Below are 17,170 nucleotides of genomic sequence, written 5' to 3' on the forward strand. Positions count from 1 at the left end.
ACGTGCGCCCCCTCGCCACTCGTATGGAGACTTGACTTCCCTGACACCACACGAGAGGCTCCCTGAGCTCCCGGTCGTACCTTGTGAGAAACCCCACACTGGCACCGCAGCTCCAGAAAAACCACGAGACTCCCCCGACATCGCGAGCTGAGGGCCTTCTTTTCCTGCATGGCCTGGAGAGCAATCCCGCGTGCTCTCTCCAAACTCCACAAGAGAGGAGCCAAGATTGCTGAGGAGTAGGACGGGGAGAACTCTTTCCCCCCCAAACAATTTCATCAAAAGAGCATTTAAACGTCGAGTAAATTCCACAATACAACTTATGAATGCTGCCAGAGGACATCAGGCACCCAGAAAAGCAACCCAACTCTTGGAAAGTAGGTAGGAAAAAGTATAAAAGACAAAAAAAGAGACAAAAGAGGGAGGGAGGGATTTCCGTCCCGGGAAGATAGTCTTAAAAAGAGAAAAGTTTCCAAACACCAGGAAAGCTTTTCACTGCCAAATCTTTGCCAAGCTTTGGAAGCACAAAGGGCAACATAAGGGGGATAAAAATAAATAAACAATTAAAACTCGCAGATTGCAAGCCCTACGGTAACTCCCCCAGCCGCAAAGCAGTGCAGACACCTGCTCACACCATTAGCAAGCAGGGGCTGGGCAGGGAGGTGCGGCGCGGGCTGCATCGCTTAGAGTAAGAATCTGGCCTGAATACCCTGAGCACTATCTGAACGAAATAACTTGGGCTAGCAAACCAGACTCTGGGATATCTACCACGCAAAAAGCCAGCCCTAACCTAAGACACCGCCAGGCCCGCGCATGGAACAAAGGACTGAACAGAGATAGCCGGCTGCAGACCTTCCCCCTCCGGTGACAGGCAGCCAGAGCCAGAAGGGGGCAATCGCAGCCCCAGAGAGACATTATCTATAAAACTGTAAGCAGCCTTCTTTGCTAACTAAAACTTCTTGGGGATCTGGACGGTCAACATCTGCCTGAGAAGGTGCGCCTGTTTTACACCCAGATAACCGAGTGGCGGGGAGGCGATAAGTCACAACATTGGCGCTCGCCAAACACCTCATCACCTGAGCTGCTCGGACCTGGGAAGAGCACAAAACGCAGGCCGAACTGAGTCTGTGCCTCTGAGGACTACCCGAGTGCCTGAACCTGAGCGGCTTGGACCTGGGAGGTGCATGAAGCCCAGGGCCAGCCTCGGATTGTTCCCGGTGGAACAACCTAGAGCCCGAGCAGTGTGGGCAGGGAGGCTACACGTGCCGTGAGCGGGGGCAGACCCAGTGTGGCTGAGGCACTGCGAGCGCACGCCAGTGTTATTTGTTTGCAGCATCACTCCCTCCCTCCCTCCCCACAGCGCAACTGAACAAGTGAGCCTAAAAAAAAAAAAGTGTCCTCCACCGTCCCCTTTGTGTCAGGGCGTAAACCAGACACTGAAGAGACAGGCAAACAAAAGAAGCTATAACAGAGGGAAACGCCTTGGAAGCTACAGGCAATAGATTAAAACCCTGTGGTTACTAGGACTACATAGGAAGGCGCCTATAGATCTTGAGAAATATAAGTCGGACCAAGGAACTAGCCAAAAATGAACCGAACCCACGATACTCACAACAAAACCAGAGAAAGTCCTAGATATATTTTTATGATCATTCTTACTTTTTTTAATTTTTTTAATTTTAAGTTCTCTATTGTTCATTTAATTTTCACTTTTATAACCTATTACTTTGCAAAACAAAGACCCTATTTTTTTCTTCTTCAGCAAACTTCATATATATATATATATATATATATATATATATATATATATATATATAATAATTTTTTGACCTTGTTTTTTTGTTTTGTTTTTTTCTTCTTTTCTTTAACATTGTATTTTTGAAATTCCAAACTGTACTCTAGATTTTTAATTTATGCTTTTTGATATTTGATATCAATTTTGTACCTGTAGTTTCTTTATAATTTTTGCGACATTGCTTGCTTTTGTTTGTTTGTTTTCTCTTTAGTTTTCTTCTTCCTTTTTTTTAACATTGTATTTTTGAAATTCCAAACTCTACTCTAGATTTTTAATTTTTGCTTTTTGGTATTAGTTATCAATTTTGTACCTGTATTTTCTTGATAATTTTTGCGACCATGTTTGTTTTTCTTTGTTCGTTTTTTCTCTTTCTTTTCCTTCTTCTTTTCTTTAACATCGTATTTTTGAAATTCCAAACTCTACTCTAGATTTTTAATTTTTGCTTTTATGTATTTGTTACCAATTTTGTACCTTTAAGAACCCAATCTTCAGTACCCATTTTTCACTAGGGAGTGAGATTACTGGCTTGACTGCTCTCTCTCCCTTTGGACTCTCCTTTTTCTCCACCAGGTCGCCTGTGTCTCCTCCCTAACCCCTCTCTACTCTACCCAACTCTGTGAATTTCTGTGTATTCCAGACGGTGGAGAACACTTAGGGAACTGATTACTGGCTGGATCTGTCTCCCTCCTTTTCATTCCCCCCTTTTATCCTTCTGGCCACCTCTGTCTCCTTCCTCCTTCTTCTCATCTCTGTATAAATCTGTGAACATCTCTGAGCGGTCCAGTTGTGGAGTGCACATAAGGAAGTGACTACTGGCCAGCCCACTCTCTCCACTATTGATTCCACCTGATCTCATTTGGGTCACCTCTAACTCCCTCCTCCCTCTTCTCTTCTCCATGTAATGCTGTGAACCTTTCTGAGTGGCCCTCACAGTAGAGAAACTTTTCTTCTTTAACGTAGATGTTTTATCAATGGTGCTGTATAGAAGGAGAAGTTTTGAAACTACTGTAAAAGTAAGACAGATAACTGGAAGCAGGAGGCTTAAGTCCAAACCCTGACTCCAGGGAACTCCTGACTCCAAGGAACATTAATTGACAGGAGCTCATCAAATGCCTCCATACCGACACTGAAATCAAGCACCACACAAGGGCCAACAAATTCCAGGGCAAGACATACCAAGCAAATTCTCCAGCAACAAAGGAACGCAGCCCTGAGCTTCAAGATACAGGCTGCCCAAAGTCACCCCAAAACCACAAACATCTCATAACTCATTACTGGACACTTCATTGCACTCCAGAGAGAAGAAATACAGCTCCACCCACCAGAACACGGACACAAGCTTCCCTAACCAGGAAACCTTGACAAGACACCTGTACAAACCCACACACAGCGAGGAAATGCCACAGTAAAGAACTCCACAAACTGCCAGAATACAGAAAGGACACCCCAAACTCAGCAATTTAAACAAGATGAGACAGAGGAATACCCAGCAGATAAAGGAACAGGATAAATGCCCACCAAACCAAACAAAAGAGGAAGAGATAGGGAATCTACCTGATAAAGAATTCCGAGTAAGGATAGTGAAATGGATCTAAAATCTTGAAATTAAAATGGAATCACAGATAAATAGCCTGGAGACAAGGATTGAGAAGATGCAAGAAAGGTTTAACAAGGACCTAGAAGAAATAAAAAGAGTCAATATATAATGAATAATGCAATAAATGAAATTAAAAACACTCTGGAGGCAACAAATAGTAGAATAACAGAGGCAGAAGATAGGATTAGTGAATTCGAAGATAGAATGGTAGAAATAAATGAATCAGAGAGGATACATGAAAAACGAATTAAAAGAAATGAGCACAATCTCAGAGACCTCCAGGACAATATTAAACGCTACAACATTCGAATCATAGGGGTCCCAGAAGAAGAAGACAAAAAGAAAGACCGTGAGAAAATACTTGAGGAGATAATAGTTGAAAACTTCCCTAAAATGGGGAAGGAAATACTCACTCAAGTCCAAGAAACCCAGACAGTCCCAAACAGGATAAAGCCAAGGCGAAACCCCCCAAGACACATATTAATCACATTAACAAAAATCAAACACAAAGAACAAATATGAAAAGCAGCAAGGGAAAAACAACAAATAACACACAAGGGAATTGCCATAAGGATAACAGCTGATCTTTCAATAGAAACTCTTCAAGCAAGGAGGGAATGGCAAGACATACTTAAAATGATGAAAGAAAATAACCTACAGCCCAGATTATTGTACCCAGCAAGGATCTCATTCAAGTATGAATGAGAAATCAAAAGCTTTTCAGACAAGCAAAAGCTGAGAGAATTCTGCACCACCAAACCAGCTCTCCAACAAATACTAAACAGGAAACACAAAAACGGTGTATAAATTCAAACCCCAAACAATAAAGTAAATGGCAATGGGATCATACTTATCAGTAATTACCTTAAACGTAAATGGGTTGAATGCTCCAACCAAAAGACAAAGACTGGCTGAATGGATACAAAAAAAAGACCCCTACATATGTTGTCTACAAGAGACCCACCTCAAAACAGGGGATACATACAGACTGAAAGTGAAGGGCTGGAAAAAGATTTTCCATGCAAATAGGGACCAAAAGAAAGCAGGAGTAGTGATACTCATATCAGATAAAATAGACTTTAAAACAAAGGCTGTGAAAAGAGACAAAGAAGGTCACTACATAATGATCAAAGGATCAATCCAAGAAGACGATAAAACAATTATAAATATATATGCACCCAACGTGGGAGCACCACAGTATGTAAGACAAATGCTAACAAGTATGAAAGGAGAAATTAACACTAACACAATAATAGTTGGAGATTTTAATACCCCACTCACACCTATGGATAGATCACATAAACAGAAATTTAACAAGGAAACACAAACTTTAAATGATACAATAGACCAGTTAGACCTAATTGATATCTATAGGACAATTCATCCCAAAACAATGAATTTCAACTTTTTCTAAAGTGCACATGGAACCTTCTCCAGGATAGATCACATCCTGGGCCATAAAGCTAGCATTGGTAAATTCGAAAAAATAGAAATCATTCCAAGCATCTTTTCTGACCACAATGCAGTAAGATTAGATCTCAATTACAGGAGAAAAACTATTAAAAATTCCAACATATGGAGGCTGAACAACACGCTGCTGAATAACCAACAAATCACAGAAGAAATCAAAAAAGAAATCAAAATTTGCATAGAAACGGATGAAAATGAAAACACAACAACCCAAAACTTGTGGGACACGGTAAAAGCAGTCCTAAGGGGAAAGTTCATAGCAATACAGGCACACCTCAAGAAACAAGAAAAAAGTCAAATAAATAAACTAACTCTACACCTAAAGCAACTAGAAAAGGAAGAAATGAAGAACCCCAGGGTTAGTAGAAGGAAAGAAATCTTAAAAATTAGAGCAGAAATAAATGCAAAAGAAACAAAAGAGACCATAGCAAAAATCAACAAAACCAAAAGCTGGTTCTTTGAAACGATAAATAAAATTGACAAACCATTAGCCAGACTCATCAAGAAACAAAGGGAGAAAAATCAAATCAATAAAATTAGAAATGAAAATGGAGAGATCACAACAGAAAACACAGAAATACAAAGGATCATAAGAGACTACTATCAACAATTATATGCCAATAAAATGGACAACGTGGAAGAAATGGACAAATTCTTAGAAAAGTACAACTTTCCAAAACTGGACCAGGGAAGAAATAGAAAATCTTAACAGACCCATCACAAGCACGGAAATGGAAACTGTAACCAAAAATCTTCCAGCCAACAAAAGCCCAGGTCCAGACGGCTTCACAGCTGAATTCTACCAAAAATTTAGAGAAGAGCTAACACCTATCCTGCTCAAACTCTTCCAGAAAATTGCAGAGGAAGGTAAACTTCCAAACTCATTCTATGAGGCCACCATCAGCCTAATACCAAAACCTGACAAAGATCCCACAAAAAAAGAAAACTACAGGCCAATATCACTGATGACATAGATGCAAAAATCCTTAACAAAATTCTAGCAATCAGAATCCAACAACACATTAAAAAGACCATACACCATGACCAAGTGGGCTTTATCCCAGGGATGCAAGGATTCTTCAATATCCGCAAATCAATCAATGTAATACACCACCTTAACAAATTGAAAAATAAAAACCATAGATTTTCTCAATAGATGCAGAGAAAGCCTTTGACAAAATTCAACATCCATTTATGATAAAAACTCTCCAGAAAGCAGGAATAGAAGGAACATACCTCAACATAATAAAAGCTATATATGACAAACCCACAGCAAACATTATCCTCAATGGTGAAAAATTGAAAGCATTTCCTCTAAAGTCAGGAACTAGACAAGGGTGCCCACTTTCACCATTACTATTCAACATAGCTTTGGAAGTTTTGGCCACAGCAATCAGAGCAGAAAAAGAAACAAAAGGAATCCAAATTGGAAAAGAAGAAGTAAAACTCTCACTGTTTGCAGATGACATGATCCTCTACATAGAAAACCCTAAAGACTCCACCAGAAAATCACTAGAACTAGTCAATGACTATAGTAAAGTTGCAGGATATAAAATCAACACACAGAAATCCCTTGCATTCCTATACACTAATAATGAGAAAACAGAAAGAGAAATTAAGGAAACAATTTCATTCACCATTGCAACGGAAAGAATAAAATACTTAGGAATATACCTACCTAAAGAAACTAAAGACCTATATATAGAAAACTATAAAACACTGGTGAAAGAAATCAAAGAGGACACTAATAGGTGGAGAAATATACCATGTTCATGGATTGGAAGAATCAATATAGTGAAAATGAGTATACTACCCAAGGCAATTTATAGATTCAATGCAATCCCTATCAAGCTACCAACAGTATTCTTCACAGAGCTAGAACAAATAATTTCACAATTTGTATGGAAATACAAAAAACCTCGAATAGCCAAAGCGATCTTGAGAAAGAAGAATGGAACTGGAGGAATCAACCTACCTGATTTCAGGCTCCACTACAAAGCCACAGTTATCAAGACAGTATGGTACTGGCACAAAGACAGAAATATAGATTAGTGGAACAAAATAGAAAGCCCAGAGATAAATCCACACACATATGGACACCTTATCTTTGACAAAGGAGGCAAAAATATACAATGGATTAAAGACAATCTCTTTAACAAGTGGTGCTGGGAAATCTGGTCAACCACTTGTAAAAGAATGAAACTAGAACACTTTCTAACACAATACACAAAAATAAACTCAAAATGGATTAAAGATCTAAACGTAAGACCAGAAACTATAAAACTCCTAGAGGAGAACATAGGCAAAACACTCTCTGAAATACATCACAGCAGGATCCTCTATGACCCACCTCCCAGAATATTGGAAATAAAAACAAAAATAAACAAATGGGACCTAATTAACCTTAAAAGCTTCTGCACATCAAAGCAAACTATTAGCAAGGTGAAAAGACAGCCTTTGGAATGGGAGAAAATAATAGGAAATGAAGCAACTGACAAACAACTAATCTCAAAAATATACAACCAACACCTACAGCTCAACTCCAGAAAAATAGATGACCCAATCAAAAAATGGGCCAAAGAACTAAATAGACATTTATCCAAAGAAGACATACAGATGGCTAACAAACACATGAAAAGATGCTCAAAATCACTCATTATCATAGAAATGCAAATCAAAACCACTATGAGGTACCATTTCACGCCAGTCAGAATGGCTGCAATCCAAAAGTCTACAAATAATAAATGCTGGAGAGGGTGTGGAGAAAAGGGAACCCTCTTACACTGTTGGTGGGAATGCAAACTAGTACAGCCACTATAGAGAACAGTGTGGAGATTCCTTAAAAAACTGGAAATAGAACTGCCTTATGATCCAGCAATCCCACTGCTGGGCATACACACTGAGGAAACCAGAAGGGAAAGAGACACGTGTACCCCAATGTTCATCGCAGCACTGTTTCTAATAGCCAGGACATGGAAGCAACCTAGATGTCCATCAGCAGATGAATGGATAAGAAAGCTGTGGTACATATACACAATGGAGTATTACTCCGCCATTAAAAAGAATAGAATGAATCAGTTCTAATGAGGTGGATGAAACTGGAGCCTATTATACAGAGTGAAGTAAGCCAGAAAGAAAAACACCAATACAGTATACTAACGCATATATATGGAACTTTGAAAGACGGTAACAATAACCCTGAGTACGAGACAGCAAAAGAGACACTGATGTATAGAAGAGTCTTATGGACTCTGTGGGAGAGGGAGAAGGTGGGAAGATTTGGGAGAATGGCATTGAAACATGTAAAATATCATGTATGAAAAGAGTTGCCAGTCCAGGTTTGATGCATGACACTGGATGCTTGGGGCTAGTGCACTGGGACGACCCAGAGGGATGCTATGGGGGGGGGGAGGAGGGAGGAGGGTTCAGGATGGGGAGCACATGTATACCTGAGGCAGATTCATTTTGATATTTGGAAAAACTAATACAATTATGTAAAGTTTAAAAATAAAATAAAATTAAAAAAAAAATCCACAGGAGGCTTGACTCCCTTTAGGCCACTCAGTGGTCTCCAAGAAATACCCGTCGGGACTCGAGAGCAGAGCAGAGTCCTTTCCTTCCTCTCGAGATGAGGTCTGACTCCTCGGGTGCGTCTAAAATGCAACCCCGAGATCTCTGTCGCCCCTGGAGAGGAACATTAGGTCCTGGACACAAGCTTAGATGAGGTCTCTTTTGCCCTGAAGTGACTCGAGAGCAATCCCTAGCTCTCTCTCGCAACTCCAATGGAAGATTGGACTTCCCTGGGCCAACACAAGAGGAAGCCTGAATTCCCCATCGTAACTCGAGAATCCCGCCGAAACTCGAGAAAAACCACATGGTTACCCTGTCATCGCAAGATGAGGCCCTTGCCCGCTACAGCGTCTAAAGAGAAGTCCCAGGTTTCTTCTTCAAGTGTTTTCACACTTCAAGTGTGAAAACTTGGCACCCTTGATGCGATTCCAAAAGTTCCCCGACACCCTGGTCTCTCTCGAGGGGAACACCGAGGTTCCCGGTATGACTTCATCTGAGCCACTTCTCCCCTCCTGATTGCGACTGGAGGGTCGACTCCCGTGCTTTGTCTGGAAGGGGTTCCCAACCTTCCCAGCGCACCTCAGGATGAGGCCGGTCTAACGAGAATATTTGAGACGTAGCTTCATGGGTGGTAACACATGCTGAAAGACCCCGATTCCCTGGTCCACTCTTGATAAGAACCCGATGCCCGGACACCTCTTGAAAGGCAACCCTGTGGAAGAAGGCACAACACGACGGGGCACTGACACCCTCGTGCATCGTCCGGAAAAACCCGCAGATTCCAAACACAGTTCGACAAGTTGCCTGTCACCCCGTGAATAACTCGAGAGGCAAGCGGAGTTCCATTCCTCCTTACAAGACGAGGCCTGACTCTCCTGTCCCAACTCTGCAGGGACCCTGCGATCAGAGTCAGAAATGGAGACGAACCCTGAGGTTCCTGCCTCCACTCGAGATGAGGCCCTCTTCTATTGCACCAAACCCAGTGGAGTCCCGAGAGGGCCCTCCCAACTCCAGGGTATCCTTGACTTCTCAGAGGCACACTGAGAAGCTCCCTGAGGCCACCGGCACTAGTCGAGGGAACCCAGGGTTTACTGCCGTGACCCAAGAAACACCTTGAAAGTCCTTCTTTAACGGTTCTTGAGGCCCGATACACCTTCCATGACTCTAGAGCAATGAAGCGCTCCCCCTCACAATGCGCATGGAGACCTGACTTCCCAAGCGCCTCATGAGAGGCTCCCTGAGCTCCCCGTAGTACCTCATGAGAAACCCCACACTGGCGCTGCAGCTCGAGAAAACCCACGAGACGCCCCCTTCATCGCGAGATGATGGCCTTCTTTTCCTGCATGGCCTGGAGAGCAATCACGAGTCCTCTCTCCAAACTCCACAGGAGGCTTGACTCCCTTTAGGCCACTCAGTGGGCTCCAAGAGATACCCGTCGCAACTCGAGAGGAGAGTGGAGTCCTTCGCTTCCCCTCGAGACAAGGACTGACTCCCCGGGTGCATCAGGAAAGCAACCCCGAGATCCCTGTCCCCCCTGGAGACGAACATTATGTCCTGGACACAAGCCTAGATAAGGTCTCTTTTGCCCTGCAGTAACTCAAGCGCAATCCCTAGCTCTCCCTCGCAACTCGAATGGAAGACTGGACTTCCCTGGGCCAACACAAGAGGAAGCCTGAATTTCCTGACCTAACTCGAGAATCCCGCCACAACTCGAGAAAAACGACGTGGTTAACCCATCACCACAAGATGAGGCCCTTGCCAGCTACAGCATCTCAAGAGTAGTCTCACGTTCCGTCTTGAAGTTTGAAACGGTACTTAGCACCTTTGATGTGACTCCAAAACTTCCCCAACATCCCAGTTTTACTCGAGGGGAACATCGAGGTTCCCGGCACCACTTCATCTGAGCCCCTTCTCCCCTCCTGATCGGGACAAGAGGGTTGATTCACTTGCTTTGTCTGAAAGGGTTACCGTCCTTCCTGGTGCACCTCAGGTTGAGGTCCGTCTCAAGAAGAAATTCGAGACGTAGGCTTGTGGGTGGTGCCACATGCCGAAAGACACTGATTTCCTGGTCTGCTCTTGATAAGAATCTGAAGGCTGGATACCTCTTCGAAGGCAACCCTGTATATGAAGGCAAAAAACGAAGGGGAACTGACACCCCCATGCATCGTCCGGATAAAACCGCAGGTTCCACACACAGCTCGACAAGTGGCCTGTTATCCGGTGAACAACTCGAGAGTCCAGTGGAGTTCCATTCCTCCACACAAGACGAGGCCTGACTCTCCTGTCCTAACTCTGTAGGGACTCTGTGTTCAGAGTCAGAAATGGAGAGCAACCCTGAGGTTCCTGCTTCAAATCGAGATGAGGCCTTCTTCTGACAAGGTCCAGCCTCGGCTGGTCCAGGGTTTTCGAAGGGGAGACAGAGTAGGCGACCTATTGATTTATTTATTGAAGATATAAAGAGTAATAGAATGAGGATAGCTCAGTAGGAAAATTTAGTGGAGAAAAGAAGCTGAGTAGCTTGGTTTATGCGGAAAATCAGTATAACCCGTGACACCAGGTTAGCTCTGACCACGGAGGCCGCAGGCTCCCTCTCGAATAGCGAAAAGTGCCCCACCTTAGACACCTTCTCAAGTGGTCTTCGAAGCCCAGGCAAATAAATGGTCGCAGAGGATATCCGCGCTCCAGATGGACACTCATCTGAAAATTGAGGGGAAGAATGACATTAGGAGACTAAGCGTTGGCAATCAAGGCCCGTAGCTTTATTTTCAACAGGGGTTTTTATACCCTAAGTTACACATAGAGGATAATGGGGATGCAAAGACAGCAGCCTTGGATCCTTATCAAAAACCAGAGTTTCTCTCCTGCAAATGTATCGTATACAAATGGTTTAGGTGATTTACATAATCTTCTAGCCAGAAGACCTATTAACATTTTATGACTCTTGACAAAGACTTATCAACCGTAAGACTTATTTTCTCTAAGAGTAATTATTTTAAGGTTTGGCCCCATCTTTCGAAGATAAAATTGCATTCCTACAGGGCAGATGTGTAATGGGCTTACAACAAAGGAAATAATTTATTACCTTAAGGGTCTAAAGTTAGTAACACCAAGGCCACTACTTATTTCTTCTACATACCAACTATATTAATTAATACACATTCAAGGATACAATTCAGGGGACGTGGAAACTTGGCAACAAGCATTGGTTCATCAATGAAATCTTTTACTAGTTTTATTCTGACAGTTTCTAACTCTCTGAGAGGCTCTAAGCTATTTGAATATCTTAAGCTTCCCGTGCCTCTCGAGGCTCGGAGACTGTAAACAATTGTATGCATTGCTGTAGGAGACCGGGTAAATTTGTCAGGCGAGTTAGAGAGCCATCTGACGTGTTTGGATTTAAACACTCCTAATTGCCCAGGAACTTTATTAATTGGAGCTGTAAGTTAGCTCTTTGACAGAGAGAGTGAGATGGTGGTGGGGGACAGCCCCCAGTAAAGTCAGAGGGGAGAGCACAAAGCAATAAAGTAGGCAGACTCTGGTTTTGGGGGGTAGATGCTCAAGAATATCCGGGAGGACTCCCGAGGCTGGATCCCGCCTTTGTGTATGCCCAGCCTCCTTCCTCATGACCTTTGTCACGAGTGGAATGTCTCTTGCCGGCTCCCGGCATCTCCCCGTTTTGTATTTCTTAAAACAGCCAGATGTAGCTCAGTCGCGAGCCTCTGAATACTCTGCCGAAGAATCCTGACAATACAAGGAAGAATGATTATGAGAAGCACAATTAAAGCAGCCACCGCAGCATAGCTAAAGACATTAGACAGAATATTCTTTCCTGAGATGTAGTTAGGGAAAGTATGGAAGAAATCATTTGCTGTTCCAGCAGCAGTAAAATCTAATCGGGAGTGCTCCATGGTTGCTATTTGATAGTGAAGTTTCCCTACGTCTCAACCAATGTCAGAGCTGTTCCAGATACCTGAAATATGGTTTTTAATCTTTTCCCATTCAAAATCTGTCTCATTTACTTTCAGGGGTGTTCCACATATCCACCGATAGTCAGCATGACAAGACAATGCCATTTTCACCTTTAAAGCCTGCAATTCAGTCCCAATATGTATTACTGCTTCCTCTAGGGCGTCTACCCTCATTTCTAATTTTCTCTCTATAGCTTCCTGTGTTGCCAATGTTAAAGAAACATTTTTGGACATAGAATCAACATATTGAGCAGTATGTACTTGTTGAGTCAATGATATTTCTGCCACAGTAACAGAAGTGATTGCACTTATCAAAGCTGCTGTTCCCAAGATAATTAAGCCCACAAACCGTCGTGTTTGCATTAAATCCTGTAGTTGTTGTAATACAGCAAGACCATAATTCAATAAGTGGTTACATCATAAGATAAGGTGGATGTTGTAGCATTACAAAGGTGCAAACATTATATTGAGGGTTTAAACAAGATGAACCAGGGAGCAGCTGTAGGTGTCAGCCCGGGGGAGCAGTGTCCCCAGCATCAGGAGGCAGAACGCGAGCGGCAGGCTGTGGGCCAAGGCGCCTATGGTGGGCGGAGGGGCAGGGTTCGTGGTTTAGGGCTAGCCACCACCGCTTGGGCTCAGGGCGGTCCCCTCTCGCCGGTGGGGCCACGCTGGTCTGGACAGCACTCCGCGGGTGCGCTTTCCTCTCTGGCCCTCACTCGCTGCACAGACTTCTTTGCTCTAGGTCACGGGGTGCAGAGAGGTGGGTGCGAGGCGCTGCTGGTGGCGCGGAGGCGAGAGCTGGCTGGGGGAGGGGGAGCGAGCGAGTGCGCGCGCCGCGAACCTGGTCTTTGGGGAATGTGACATGACGAATTTGTCTGAGATCCAAACCGGAGAATCTGCATTCTGTAGAAATATACAAGCATACCCTCTCCCACAAGTTAGCAACACATCTGGCCTTTTTCACTCTCCCGTAAGGAGGCCTTTTTACTTGACCAGGGGCCGAGTCGTAGCCTGTAATTCAGGCATCTAGTGTCTCATCATTGTAGTCTGCCCCTGTGTGTTTACGTTTAAGTGATTAATTACAATTGGAACATAACTTCACTATTTGTCTAGCTGTTTCCCTATGGATATGTTAATTTAGGTCTAATGTTTAGTTTAGGTCTCTGTATAAATTTAAGTAATAAATGTATAACCTCCTTATCTCATTTTGGTATACAGGTATACAGATATACCTAAATGCAAAATGCATTTATATATGTATTTATATATGGCAACAAGTATAAAGTTATTGACATATAATATATATAAATCAATATACTTGAATTAATCTTTATAATTAATATATTAATTAATATATATTACAACAATACAACACATACACAGCTAAAACCAACCAACACAAACCAATATACTGTAATAATACATGTCACACATTTATAATTATACAGTATATAGAACATATATCATCACAGCACATCAATCCATACCAATTAATATCAGCCACACACACATTATATTACTGCCATATATATTTAATTATACAGTATATATATGTGTGTGTGTATATAGTATACATATTAATTTATATACAAATTAATTAAGTATAGATCTATAAATAGAATTAGGTATACCTTTATTATATTTTATTTATACCCATACCTAATTAGGCAAACTGTAATTAGGCAAATACATTTATATTATGTATTTATAACAATATATAAAGTATTGTTAAATGTACCACCTGTACAGCATCTCCACCCCACATACCACTTTCTCTAATCCCACCAACTCATTTTCAGTATTATGTGTTGGCCAGGAGCTGGGCCAGTCTTTCCCAGCAATGTTAAGAGACGTCTGTTCCTGTGTCTAATAGCCCTGGCGTTTTATTCTCTTGAATTAAAAGATCTTTTAAAGGCCTTGGAACTGTAATTTCCTGCACCCAAAAGGCTAGATCACTAGATCCAAATGTTTTGTGGCTCTTAGATTGAGAAGTCAAGTTTTTCCTTGTCTGATAGTAAGGTAAAAGTAAAAGCTGTGTTACTCTTTGACCTTTATTAATTTGTACAGTTTTGATAGGCAGTGAGATCAAGACTTTAATTTCTCAATATCATCAGAATCTACTACACCATGCACCAGCGAAATTTCTTTTCTTTCTTTTTTTTTTTTTAACTTTTTTTTAAAAGAAAGCGAGCTACGCCCCAGGACAAATCTTACAATGTCCTCAGATAGGGGGCCAGCCACTCCGGTTGGAATTGGAGTAAGCGGCACATCAGGGGTTAATATTGTTATTAAATCTCCTTGCCTTTTCGCTTTTCTCCTAGCCTGGGTGAGACCCCCCTGAGGGAGTTTTCTCCAAGGAGCACACTCTGCATATTGTGTACTAAAAGCTCCTTTGTTTAAAAAACTTTTTATCTTCCTCAGTCTTAGGCAACACTTTGGGAGGCTTTGGGGGCAAAGTGGGGAACTCCTGGGTCCTGGGAGGCACAATCGAAGGCGGTGGCAGTCGCCTTAAATCAGAAAGTGGTGGATAAGTTTTTTAAAGGTTTGCGCAGAGGGGGAGGGAGCTCGCCAGGGCTCTCGGCCGCAGCGTCCTGTAAGCCCTCTCCTTCCTCGGGAGGTAGACCACTTTCTCCCTCCTTTTTTTTTTTTTCTTCAATGGCAGAAAATATGATCTGTGCAGTAAATGGAGACTCACCACCATCCACCTCTATAGCCTCCCCCATAGTCTATTTAACAGCCTCGTGACGGAGGTCCAGGACATTTCTAATCATATTCCACAGTCAATAAATATTTGTCTATTCTTAGATGCAGAGAAATCCATTTTTAATTTTTTTTTTTAATTTTAGAGAATATTTTTATTTATTTTGTAACCTCTTTACCCTGGCTAAACTGCAGAGGGGACTTGAAAAGAAGCCTCAAGGTGAGGATCAAGTTCATCCTTGGGACTAGAGAAAATCCTTCTCCGGGAAACTCCTAGCGGTGGCCCTTTACCCCGACATGGAGGAGGAGGCATAGGGGGATGGGAGCGTCCCGAAGTTTTCCTCTTCTGTTCCGGAGATCCTTTAACTGTTTGGTAACTAAATCTTACGAACTGTCTGATCGGGGATGTTTCCCTCAACCTCCTAGGAGCGGATGGTCTGATTAGGGATGTTTTCTTAAACTTTTAGGAGCATCTTTAGCTTAAAAAATAAAAAATCCTCATCAGAATGGCATCGAGCTGCTGTTTCCTCTAAACCTTTTTCAAATTGAGGGGAGAGCTGATCTTTCTTTTCATCCCTATCTTTTACATGCTCATTGGCAGTCATAGCGGCCAGCCATTCATTTAGCTGTCGATAGCTAGGTATAGCCTCTTCATTTTCACTTTTCTTTATAACAGGTACCTTTTCAGATTTGCTTTTTTGTTTAACAGGTACTTTTCCAACTTTACTTTCCACTTTAACAGGTACCTTTTCAAATTCATGAGCTGGATCTAAAACATCTCTAGTCATATTCCACAGAGGAAAGGTGTAAGTAGGGATTTTTTCCAAACCTTGCTGAGCACAATAAGCTCTTAGCTGTTTTCCTAGTTTTTTCAAGATATCTAGGTTAACAGTGCCTTGTTGTAGAAACCAAGGGCAGTGGTCTTGTACAAATGTAAAAAATGATTGAATGGAAGATTTTTTAACCTTGATTCTTCTTTTACTTAATAACTGTAAAATTACTCCTATAAAGAGCTGTCTTTCATTTGATTCAGTGTTGCCCATGTCAGAAACTTAAGGATAGTAAAAGATTTTGCTTTTAGCTATCTAAAGATTAGGCCTTTTTTGTCAGCCTTTTTAGAAACCGTTTTTTCTCTCTAACTCTTCAACACTTCCCACTCCTCTCGCCCTGTCTATTCTACAGGGGGATCTGCAGCCCCCTAAGTGGGATCCTATCTGTCCCCAAAACTGAACACTGGGGGAATGGGGTTGGGGATTTACCTTCGAAATGCCTGTCTCGGGCGCCACCTGCAGAGGTCCAGCCCCAGCTGATCCAGGGTATTCGAAGGGAAGATGGAGTAGGCGACCTATTTATATATTTATTTATTCATCAAAGATATAAAGAGTAATAGAATGAGGATAGCTCAGTAGGAAAATTCAGTGGAGAAAAGCAGCTGAGTAGCTTGGTTTACGCGGAAAATCAATATAACCTGTGACACCAGGTTAGCTCTGACCACGGAGGCTGCAAGTGCCCTCTAGAATAGAGGAAGGTGCCCCACCTTAGACACCTTATCGAGTGGGTCTTCGAAGCCCAGGCAAATAAATGGTCGCAGAGGATATCCGCGCTCCAGATGGACACTCATCTGAAAATTGAGGGGAATAATGACATGGGGAGACCAAGCGTTGGCGAGCAAGGCCCGTAGCTTTATTTTCAACACAGGTTTTAATACCCTAAGTTACACAGAGGATAATAGGGGATGCAAAGTCAGCAGTCTTTAATCCTTATCAAAAACCAGGGTTTCTTTTCTGCAGATTTATCGTATAAAAATGGTTTAGATGATTTACATCATCTTCTGGCCAGAAGACCTATTAACATTTTATGACTCTTGACAAAGACTTATCAACCATAAGAGTTATTTTCTCTAAGAGTAATTGTTTAAGGTTTGGCGCCATCTTTCGAAGATAAAATTGCATTCCTATAGGGAGGATGTGTAATGGGTTTACAACAAAGAAAAGAATTTATTACCTTAAGGGTCTAAAGTTACCAACATCAAGGCCACTACTTATTTTTTCTACATACCAACTATATTAATTA

The sequence above is a fragment of the Bubalus kerabau genome, chromosome 7 (assembly GCF_029407905.1).
Source record: "Bubalus kerabau isolate K-KA32 ecotype Philippines breed swamp buffalo chromosome 7, PCC_UOA_SB_1v2, whole genome shotgun sequence".
In the NCBI taxonomy this organism is placed as follows: Eukaryota; Metazoa; Chordata; class Mammalia; order Artiodactyla; family Bovidae; genus Bubalus; species Bubalus kerabau.